This window comes from Trachypithecus francoisi, unplaced genomic scaffold (assembly GCF_009764315.1).
Source record: "Trachypithecus francoisi isolate TF-2019V2 unplaced genomic scaffold, Tfra_2.0 Lachesis_group16, whole genome shotgun sequence".
Taxonomy (NCBI): Eukaryota; Metazoa; Chordata; class Mammalia; order Primates; family Cercopithecidae; genus Trachypithecus; species Trachypithecus francoisi.
The window spans coordinates 57,367,162-57,377,804 of NW_022681461.1; the positions used below are offsets into that span (position 1 = coordinate 57,367,162).

Here is a 10,643-nt window from a genome sequence, read left to right on the forward strand (position 1 = left end):
ATAAAAATATTGGCAAAACTAAAAATCAACCATTTCAGAATTCTAATAACTAAAGCCACAGAACAAACTGAAAATTGTCTAAGAGAAACTACTGAACCTTGGTAAGACAGTGGGGTCTGTGACATTTGAGTGTGAGGTAATTCCTACCTCCCTTCCCAGCTTAGTGGCACCATAGTTGTGAAAGGCTGGTGGCCTGGCAGCCAACAGAGTAGACATATCTTTTTTAGAACCATACTAAAAGCATTAGTGCCAGAGCACTATCAATATTTAAACAAAAAACCAGTTCCCTGAAAAATCTCTGTTCCTTGGGTATTGTGGATATTTGACTTGACTCAGAGTTCAGAGTATGGAGGAAAAAAGCCCTATCGCCAGGGTGCTACTGAAACAATAGCAATATCCTGGCAATATCACAGCTAGCTAGGGCTATGGTTTTAGTTTGGCAAACAATAGTTTGGCTAGGAATTTAGGAGTAAGTATTGGAGAACTAGATGACCCTAGAGATTTTGAAAGGCTCTGACATAATCCTGGGTTTAACAAGTATCCTATTTAAGTCCTGGGAATAGAGAAAGTCCTATTCATTCACCAGTGGCTGACCCTGAGGCCCGGCACAAGCAGGAAGTGAAAGCGAAGGCTGTCTTATAAACCAAAAAATAAAAGAGGAGGGAATGCTTTCCAATTTATTCTATGAGGTCAATATAACCCTGAGACCAAAAAAGAGACAGAGTTATTACTGCAAAGAAAAGTACAATCTCCATCCATTATTGAGTGAACAAAAAGGATAACAAAAGTATGGTTATACATACAGTAAAATGTTATTCAGTTGTAAAAATAAATAAAATTCAAATACATGCTACAACATGAATAAATCCTTAAAACATGCTAAATGAAAGAAGTCAGACATAGAAGGACAAATAGTATATCATTTCAATTACATGAGGTAAATAGAATAAGAAAATTCATAGACACATGGTTGGGCATGGTGGCACACACCTGTAATCCCAGCTACTTGGGAGGCTGAGGCAGGAGAACTGCTTGAACCTGGAAGGCAGAGGTTACAGTGAGTGGAGATTGCGCCACTGCACTCCAGCCTGGTGACAAAGTGAGACTCTGTCTAAAAAAGAAAAGAAAATTCATAGAAACATAAAGTAGAATAGAGATTACCAGTGACTGGAAGGAGAGAGGAATGGGGAGTTATTTAATGGGTACAGAATTTCTGTTTGAAATTATGAAAAAGCTCTGGAAATGGATAGTGGTGATAGTTGCATAACATTGTGAATATACATCATACCACTGAATTGTACACCTAAATGGTTAGAATGGTAATTTTATGTTATGTATATTTTATAGCAATTTTAAGAAGTCATTGACACTAACAAAAAATGCTACAGAACAATATCTGTGATATAGACACAAAAATCCTCAATGGAATACCAGGAAATGTAACCTAGCAACATATAAAAAAAGGATTATATGCCATGACCAAGACCACCTATCAAATAAATATAAGGTTTAACATAAAAAAGCCAATGCAATGTATTATATTCATAGAATAAAGGATAATACTTGTATGACAGCTCAATAGATGAAGAAAAAAGCATTTAACAAAATCTAACACAATGAAGCACTCAACAAACTAGGAATGGAAAGGAATTGTCTCAGCTTGATAAAAGTTATATATAAAAACACCACAGTTATCATTGTACTTAATGAAGAAAGACTTAAAGCTTTCCCCCTAGGATCAGGAATAAGACAAGCATACCCCTTATTATCACTGCTGTACCCGCACTTCCTTTGTTAGGTTTTCTGAGCCATGGGGCTCCCCTGCGCAGAGGATGGGGCTAGCAGACAGTCCTCACCCTGCCCAGACCCCCTAGAAGTAACCAGGGGACTCCTGGTAACTGAAAAAGACCATAAAAGTCACCCAAGAGGAACTGAACCAGTCCCATGGCTTGGTTTTGAAAACATAATGAAGAGTATGAATAAAGTTATTTGCTAGTTGTGCTCCATGAGTTTTTTTATTCAGTGTGTGTTTCTTCAGATAAATTATGTTATATAATACTAACCTTGTAAACAGCCTCATCATCTATTTTACAAACTTCCAAATACTTCTCAACAAAGAGGTTGACATAACGTTGTCTTACTTCATCAGGTACTTTGGATGAGAATGCTGATGCTACTGAAAGTCTTTTCTGATAAACCATCTTATATTTTAGCCTCTTGTTAAATATATAAGTGTTATTAGAGAAAAGAAGAAGGCATGTTTTTGTTTAATATCCTACTGAGTATATGGAAGAAGTAAAACTACCTTAGGTCAGTTATATCAAAATTAAATTGAAAAGTAATTTCAAGTATGAAGTTAAAGAGGTAGAATAAACACAAAGTATAAAAGTACCTACACTCACAAAAGGGAGAAGTGAGACTGCCATGTCTGTGCTGCTACCTGCATGTACACAATAGTAGCTGATCACTCATCTAATTGTACTGCTGTTCCACAACCACATTCCTAAAACTGGGATTTGCTCCTCTGATTCAAATACAGCAAAGTGTGTAGGTTGCCATCCTTCAAATATATATCCCAATGTCTTAATGATACCACATCATTAAGAAAAATGCTTGGACTTAAAATTTGTGAAGGACTTGAATATACTTAATATTAAAGTGATCCCAGCTATAAACTCTTAGCGTTTCTTCTGAAGGACTTACGAAAAGACCCAGAGAACTTTAACATCAGTTAATCTGCTTCACCTTTGAGGAAAAATAAAACCAAGCCAACATTATACTTCTCAGTAATTGTTTGCATGTAGTACGAAGACATTTTAGGGATGGAGAAAACCTTAAAACTGCCAGGTGGTTTTCTGCTACAGAATAATTGGAAAACAAGGGAGGAAAATCACCACCACAAGTAGAATGAGAATTACTTAAAGAAGGCTACAACATCATCTCACTGATGGCATTGTTTAGTAAAGAGCTGTCTCTGTCTCATATACATATACAAATACACACCCTCACTGGGCACAGCTTGAAACTCACCTTTTAAAAAATGTTGAATAGGTTTCAATTAACCATAGCTACAGATGTTTTAAGTCTAAAACAATGTCTACTACTTCCAAGGATAGGATCAACAAAACATCTAAGAGTGACACAGTCACAAATTACATCATAAAGAAAATAACTGTATTCATCGGTAACCTAAAAAATGTTGACATTTGTCTCTATTGGGTCTGGCATTTACCTGAATTCGAAAGCTTCAGAAAAAAATATAGCCACTCTTCCAGGGACTCTATATGTAAGCAGGATATGACAAAATACAATTCTCATGTTCATACTTACTTTATAACACCTATACAGAAAGAGAAGCAATACTTTTGACAGGAATGAATGATCTGGTTGGTTTTGCAGTTGGATTTTCTCTTGAAAGAACTACATCCAGATGTAGGTCCGTTGTGAGTGAATATTCTAATACGTTTTCATGAACAAGAAAAAAAAAGATAAATTTTAATAACATTAACCTCAGATGATTAGAGTTTAATCATTAATTCAAAATTTCACAACACTTCCTTTACAGGTTTGAAACATGCAACCTGGAAGAAGACAACATTCAAATGCAACAAAATCCCAATAACCAACTCCAGTATAATTCAGAAGAATGAATTTAGATAATTGATAAAGCAATTGTAAAAAACTTGTAAAATAGTACTACTACTGTGTAGCATTTAGAGATAAACAAAGTATTGACTGGCAGTGGTGGCTCATGCCTGTAATCTCAGCACTTGGGAGGCCGAGGCAGGTGGATCACTTTAAGGTCAGGAGTTGAGACCAGCCTGGCTAACATGGCAAAACCCCGTCTCTACTAATAATACAAAAAACAAACAAACAAAAAAAATTAGCCAGGTGTGATGGCACGTGCCTGTGCCCAGCTACTCAGGAGGCTGAGGCAAGAGAATGGCCTGAACCTGGAAGGCAGAGGTTGCAGTGAGCCGAGATCGCACCACTGCACTTCAGCCTGGGCCACAGAGTGAAACTGTGTCTCAAAAAACAGACAGACAAAATATTTAAATATCGATCATACTATTTCATGTAAAACTATGTCATTGACTCAACTATAATTGGTAACATGTGGATTTATAAGAAATTTTTTTTAAATGAAGTAAAATCCCACTTCTTAAATAAGTGTTGTTTTTTTTTTTTAAAGTTTTTTTCCAAACCTTTCCTGTGGGTCTGAGAGACTGGATATGTAGATACATTTTTCTTCTGTTCTGAAGTGGCATCAATAAAAGCCTTCCCACTTGGTATGGCAGCCTTTATCTGTACTGCTTGTGCTGGGCCCGAATCATTCCAGTGGGGCTTGTTAGCAGTGGGACTGGTACCCTCAGTGGTCTAATGATCTCTTTATTGGTTAGAGCCTATAGGGCATCTACACAAAATAAAGGATTTGTTTTCTTTCTGCCATGCAGAAAGTTTGTTAAGTTTTTTTTTTTTTTTTTGAGACAGAGTCTCACTCTGTTGCCAGGCTGGAGTACAGTGGTGCGATCTTGGCTCACTGCAAGCTCCGCCTCCCTGGTTCAAGCGCTTCTCCTGCCTCAGCCCCCTGAGCAGCTGGGATTATAGGCACGCACCACCTCGCCTAGCTAATTTTTGTGTTTTTGGTAGAGACGGGGTTTCACCACGTTGGCCAGGAGGATCTCGATCTCCTGACCTCGTGATCCACCCACCTCAGCCTCCCAAAGTGTTGGGATTACAGGCATGAGCTACCACACCCGGCCTAAATATCACTTTTTAAACACAAAAATGTTAAAGGAATACTACTCACTGAACTGCTTTTTCAATTTATCTTTTATATGTCATAAAAGAACTTCAGCACTTATAAATTACAAAAGTTTCCAATTATTTTGAAAAACTAAAGTCGATTCTTGTTATTTCAGATAGTTATACTCTGTAAGTCACCACAAACTAAGAATTAGTGAACATTGAATCCATTGCTCCTAAAACAAACAAATATGGGGTTAGGTTCAGGTAAGTCTCTGGTTATATATATATATTATATATTATATTATATATATATTATATATATATTATTTTTTGGTCAATGTATCATCTTGTTTTATGTATGTGTCATGTTTACAGACATCTCATTTAATACCATTGTGGCCAACAGCACTAAAACTCATGCCTGAACAAAGCTTATCTAAAACATATTTTCTCCGTAAGGCACATCACATTCTTTTTATGCTTAGGAGCACTAGACAGCACTACAATGAGGGGCAATTTTCAGCACAAAATCACCAACAAAAAGCATACAGATGCAAAAAACCTGGCACTAAACAGACTGCAAAAGGACATTTGTTTACAGTATGTGAGCTGAAGCAAGAAGGCTGTGTCACCTTCTTCATCCTTAACTGGGAATGTGCATGTCAGGCAATTCAAATTTTTTGCCACTTCTATTGTCTATGAATGATCTCATAAGCACAGCAAGTCTTGATTTTAAGGTTATAAATCAATTTTACTGAGTAGGTGAATTCGCAAATTTGGAATCTGTGAATAATGAGGATCGACTTTTAAAATTTGTGGTTAAGAGGCTATACAATGATAATATATCTACTTTTAATGAAAATGTCAGATCTGTGGCTGGGGTGGGGAAATGGACAAGAAAATGCTAACAAGCAGGAATCATGTACTGACTGTCAGTAAACTGTGCCCCCTAGTGGACAAAAGGATAAGTAGTCCTAGAATAACAAAACTGGAAATAACAAGGTATACACTTTATATAAAGTTTTGAGCTGGGTGGAGATAAGGAACTAAATAACTCACATCAAATTTGCCAGACTGTGCAATTCTCTTTTTTGGTCCAGAAATGTTTTTGTAATATAACATATCATCCTTTTCTGAAGCCTAGTGGAAAAAAGAATTATCCAATTTCAGCATAGTAAAGGCAAAGTTAGCATGTTTCTCAAAAAGCCATATGAATCTAAGCAACAAAGTAGTGGACAAATTTTTTAATAAAAATTCACAAAAAATTGAATTTGAATAGTTTTACACGTGTAGAGTCCTATAAAAGAATTCTCTAGGCCAGGAGCGGTGGCTCACGCCTGTAATTCCAACACTTTGGGAGGCCAAGGCAGGTGCATGACTTGAGGTCAGGAGTTCGAGACCAGCCTGGCCAACAGGGTGAAACCCCGTCTCGACTAAAACTGCAAAAATTAGCTGGGTGGGGTGGTGCCCGCCTATAGTTCCAGCTACTTGGGAGGCTGAGGCAGGAGAATTGCTTGAACCTGGGAGGCGGATGTTGCAGTGAGCTGAGATTGCACCACTGCAATCCAGCATGAACGAAAGACTGAGACTCCATCTCAAAAACAAACAGAAAAAGAATCCTCTAATTTAAGAAGTCAACTATAAGTTACTGTATATAGTACAATGGCCTCTGGAAACAGTCAACTCTGCCAGACACTATGGCTGGCCACTTATCAAGGCTTTTCCCTTGTCATTCCAATATATTATTGATCAAAACTATTAGAATATGTGTGTTATGTACATGTATATTGTATAGAATTTAGAACATATATAAAATATGTATTTAAGCAAAACTTAGATTTAAGAAAACAAGAATAAAAAAATGCTAACCTATTTAGCAGACTTTTCCTTATGAGATTCACTTTCAGTGAATTCATTAGAAACTTAGACATTCTTTCATAGTGTCATCAGAATGACAGGGGGTGTCATCTTCAATACACCCCTTATCAGACTTGATTGGATCAGAATCAAATTTGGCTAATTTGCTGTCTTCAAAAGTAATGAGATCTTGACTATTACCCTGCATTCTTGGCACACTGTCTTTTGCAAGGTCATCTGAATAAGAAATGTGGAACTGGCGTGGTGAATACCAACATCTAATTTCTTCTTTTACAGTATCATAATTTGTTTTTACATGTTTTTTGCTCTTTGGGTAACTGATTACAACTTTATTTCATTGCTACTGAGAGGTGCAGAAGATGAACCTCCTTCTAAAATACAGTCATGATTTTTTTTTCATCCCCAAATTTTCCCTTCTTAGGTACTCTTAACATGATATCAATTTACATTAGTTTTAATACCTGGTGATGTTTTCATGAGCAATGTAAGTAGTTGTAATTTGTTACTGTCGTCATCTATTTGTGTGGTTAGCTGGCTTTTATCTTTCTTCTTCTTTTGTGCCACTAATTTTAAGATTTTTCTCCTTCAGAGGTGTGATATGTATCCATTTATTCTTATAATGATGTTTGAAGCCTCTAAATAGTTTAGATTTCTCAGAAGTAGGTATGACTGGAGGTACATCTATTATAAGATCATCTTCAGATTCTGGACGATGTTTTAATTCTTATTGGTGAAACAGAAGGCCTTTGGCTCTCCCGGGACGTGTGGCAATCTTCACTCACAGATGTTTTCAAGTGGCAGAAGTGCTGTTATCAGCCTCATCCTGCTTTGCTTAGATGCCCCAAGTAGCTCTGCAGAATAATTGAGGAAAGGATCATATTCAAGATCAGTCTCTGGACATTTGAGGTCCATCACATACTTTCCAGGCTGTCTTTGCTCTTTGATGGCACAATTCCCTTTTCCTCTGGGAGCAGGCTATTTTCAGGAAAATCTTGCCTCACATCTGTGTCATTCAAGGAGGCCACAGGGCTTTGAGTCAGTTCTTCAAGTGCTGAAGTTCATTTGGAGATTGCTCTTCTTCAACCTCAGCCTTGACTGACTCATTTTTCTGTTAATTCTTTCCAATGTTTCCATTGTTATTTCTAGGACTGTCAGTAGAAAATAAGTTTTGTTTTATCATTACAATCATGATGAAATTCAGATTCTAGAATACCCTGGAGAAGTAGCTTTCTATCAGAAAGACATTAACCCTTCCAAATCCAGTTTTAAATACAGGAGGTAGTTTACCAAGGGATCAGTTCTAGAAGGAGAATGAGAAACCAATGGTTATCACTGTTTAAGTTTTTCAAATGTCTAGCTCATTCCCACGACTGAAAATATAAAATACATTTACACCTTATTACTAATGTGACTATACATCACATTAGGACAGGCCTTGTTTGTGCATAATTGTTTGTGTCAAACGTGACATGCTTTCTATAGAAAATATTCACATTACCAAGCAATGACAATTTGGAAACTTAGAATAACTGAATATCACTTACACAGAACCATATGTAGTCTTATCTACTGATACTTCTCCACTGTCCACAGGAAAAATGTATTTAAAGCATCAGTCTTTCCTTCCTTTAGTAAGCCTCAACATTTTAAGGTCCCTGATATCTATAGAATGCTTCAAACACAAAATAACCCCGAGCCCTTAACAACTATGAAAATCTAAGAACTGATACACAAAACTCCAGAGAAGCTAGATCCACACTACTGAGGAAACCCAGGAGAGTGAGAAGACACAGGCTTGAAGTAACAGCTGTCCACAACACCCTGGCAGCTCCTTCCCTAATTTTTACTAGGAGAAATACGACCTCTTCCCAAGATACACTTTCCTGCATCAATTACGGGATAACTTATATCTTTCTCCCTTCTCCCAAACAAGAGATTTCAGATCTGAGATGTGGTCCCAATTGTATTGTTTTTTAAAATTCTGAATTTATTTTAGATTATTTACATGTGTTGTTAACACACACATGCTTCCTCTTCACACAATAAGCTTTTTCCTGGCTCAACAGTCTTTCAACTTACCATTTATTTCCTATTAAGAAATTAACGTGATTGAAATCCAAAACAATGTAGTGGAAATGTGACATTTTGATAGATGGGGAAGGAGAGGAGCACGCACAAGAATGAGAATTATCTTAGGATCCAAAGATCAAGGCCTGGATCTAGTTTCTCTTTAACTTGGAAAGGGCAGTAAACTCCAGATAAGCAGGCGGAGGAAGTGCCTTTTGGCTTAAGCTGGGTTTTACTTGGTTGCAATTATTCAGAAAGGGCTATTAAATAGTGCTTTGGGGGCACTACTGAAAAAACATGATTATACTTTCCTTCCCTGCCACGAACAGTGTTACGTTTTTTGTTTTTGTTTTTTAACTTCACCAGACGCTAGATTTGGAGGGTTAATTTTGAAGTTTGAAGGCATGCTTACAATCTTTTCTCAGGCTAGAGCTGAATGGGAACAGCTCCTTTGATTGGTAATTATTCCTTGCCTTCACCAGAATTAACAGGCCTAACAGCCAGTTTTCTTCTTACCTTTTCCACCTTTCACAAGAGCACGGGAAGCTCCTTACAGTAATTCCACGTTGGGAATGAGTGATGGAGAGAGGATACCTTGCACCTGTTTCTTAACAACCAGCAAATCTTGCGCACGGCATCCTAGGCACCTTCCTAGGATCCCGCGTTCCCAAGAAATGCCATTTACTGGTCCTCGCAAAGAGCTCACGCGCCCACGCAAGCCCCTCGCCCACGACTACCTGACCTGGTGACTTTGGCCCCGCCCCCATCTGAGCAGCGCGCCGGTCCACCCACCTGGGCACCGTGGAGCCCCGCGGGCCCCGCAGTTCTTTCGGTTACTGGGGAGCTGGTGCCTGATCCTCCTGACGGATGGAAGAGATGCTCTTGACGCCCGCCCAAGCCAACCACCTTTCCAAATATCTCTGGGACAGCTTCCCTCTACAACCCAGGGTTTCAGGAACCGAGGGCCCACCCAAAAGGCCTGCAAAAAGCACCATCAATCAGGAACTCTGTAGCACCCTCACTGTTCGGCATGTTTAGGACACGCTTGTGGCAGGAGGGAGGAAGAAAGAGGGAATAGGGGCTAGAACTTAAGGCTGCTGATCCTGGGTGTGTGATGCTGGGAAGACTTACTCCTGGGCACTTTAGAAGGACTTGGCTGCTAGTTCTAAGGCGAGTGCTGGTGCTTCTTTCCCACCATAGCCAGTCCATAGGAGCTGATCTTAAGTTCCATTGCAGCAGGGAGGTAGGAGATCAGGACTTGCTTTTCCAGCACCAGCAAGGCTCCTGCTGATCAAAAACAGGATGTAGCAGAGAAAGCTGCCAGAAACCGAAAGAGGGCAAGGAAAGCAACCTGTTTGCTCTCACTGATCATTATTAAAGACACTCCCACCAGAGTCGTGGCAGTTCACAAATGCCATGGCAACACTTGGAAGTTCCCTTGTAGGGTTCCAGGAACTCCCTGCCCCTTTTCTAGAAAATTTAAAATAACCCACCCCTTAATTAGCATGCAATTAAGAGTGAGTATAAATATAGCAGCAACCCATGCTGGAGCTCCTGCTCTGGGCTCTCTATTTGCATGCTATAAGACACTTCCACCGGTGCCATGACAGTTTACAAATGCCATGGCAATGGCAGAAAGTTAATTTATATGGTTCCACAAACTCCCTGCCCCCTTTCCAGAAAGTTTTTGAACAAACTACCCCTGACTTAGCCTGTAATTATAAGTAGGTATAAATACAGCTAGCGGGCAGTCCACAAGTGCTGCTGTGCCAGGGATAGCCCTGCTGTCCATGGAGCCGCCACTTGTGCTGTATGTTTCTCTTTAAAAACTTGCTTGCTTTCACTGTTGGCTGGCTCTTGAATTCCTTCCTGAGCAAAGCCAAGAACCCTCCTGAACTGAGCCCCAATTTGGGGGTTCACCTGTGTCACTGTGAGTAGTTAAGGGAGAG

The 10,643-nt window shown here is 38.9% G+C and overlaps 1 long non-coding RNA gene across 1 annotated transcript; it reads right to left on the reverse strand.

Annotated features, from left to right (window-relative positions):
* Positions 1–3,009: 3,009 nt before the first annotated feature.
* On the reverse strand, positions 3,010–10,233 carry LOC117098683. The gene is made up of 4 exons (XR_004443537.1): positions 9,826–10,233; positions 7,089–7,775; positions 5,809–5,889; positions 3,010–3,456 (listed from the first exon to the last, which is right to left on the reverse strand). It is a non-coding gene; the product is annotated as an uncharacterized LOC117098683 (long non-coding RNA).
* Positions 10,234–10,643: the final 410 nt, after the last annotated feature.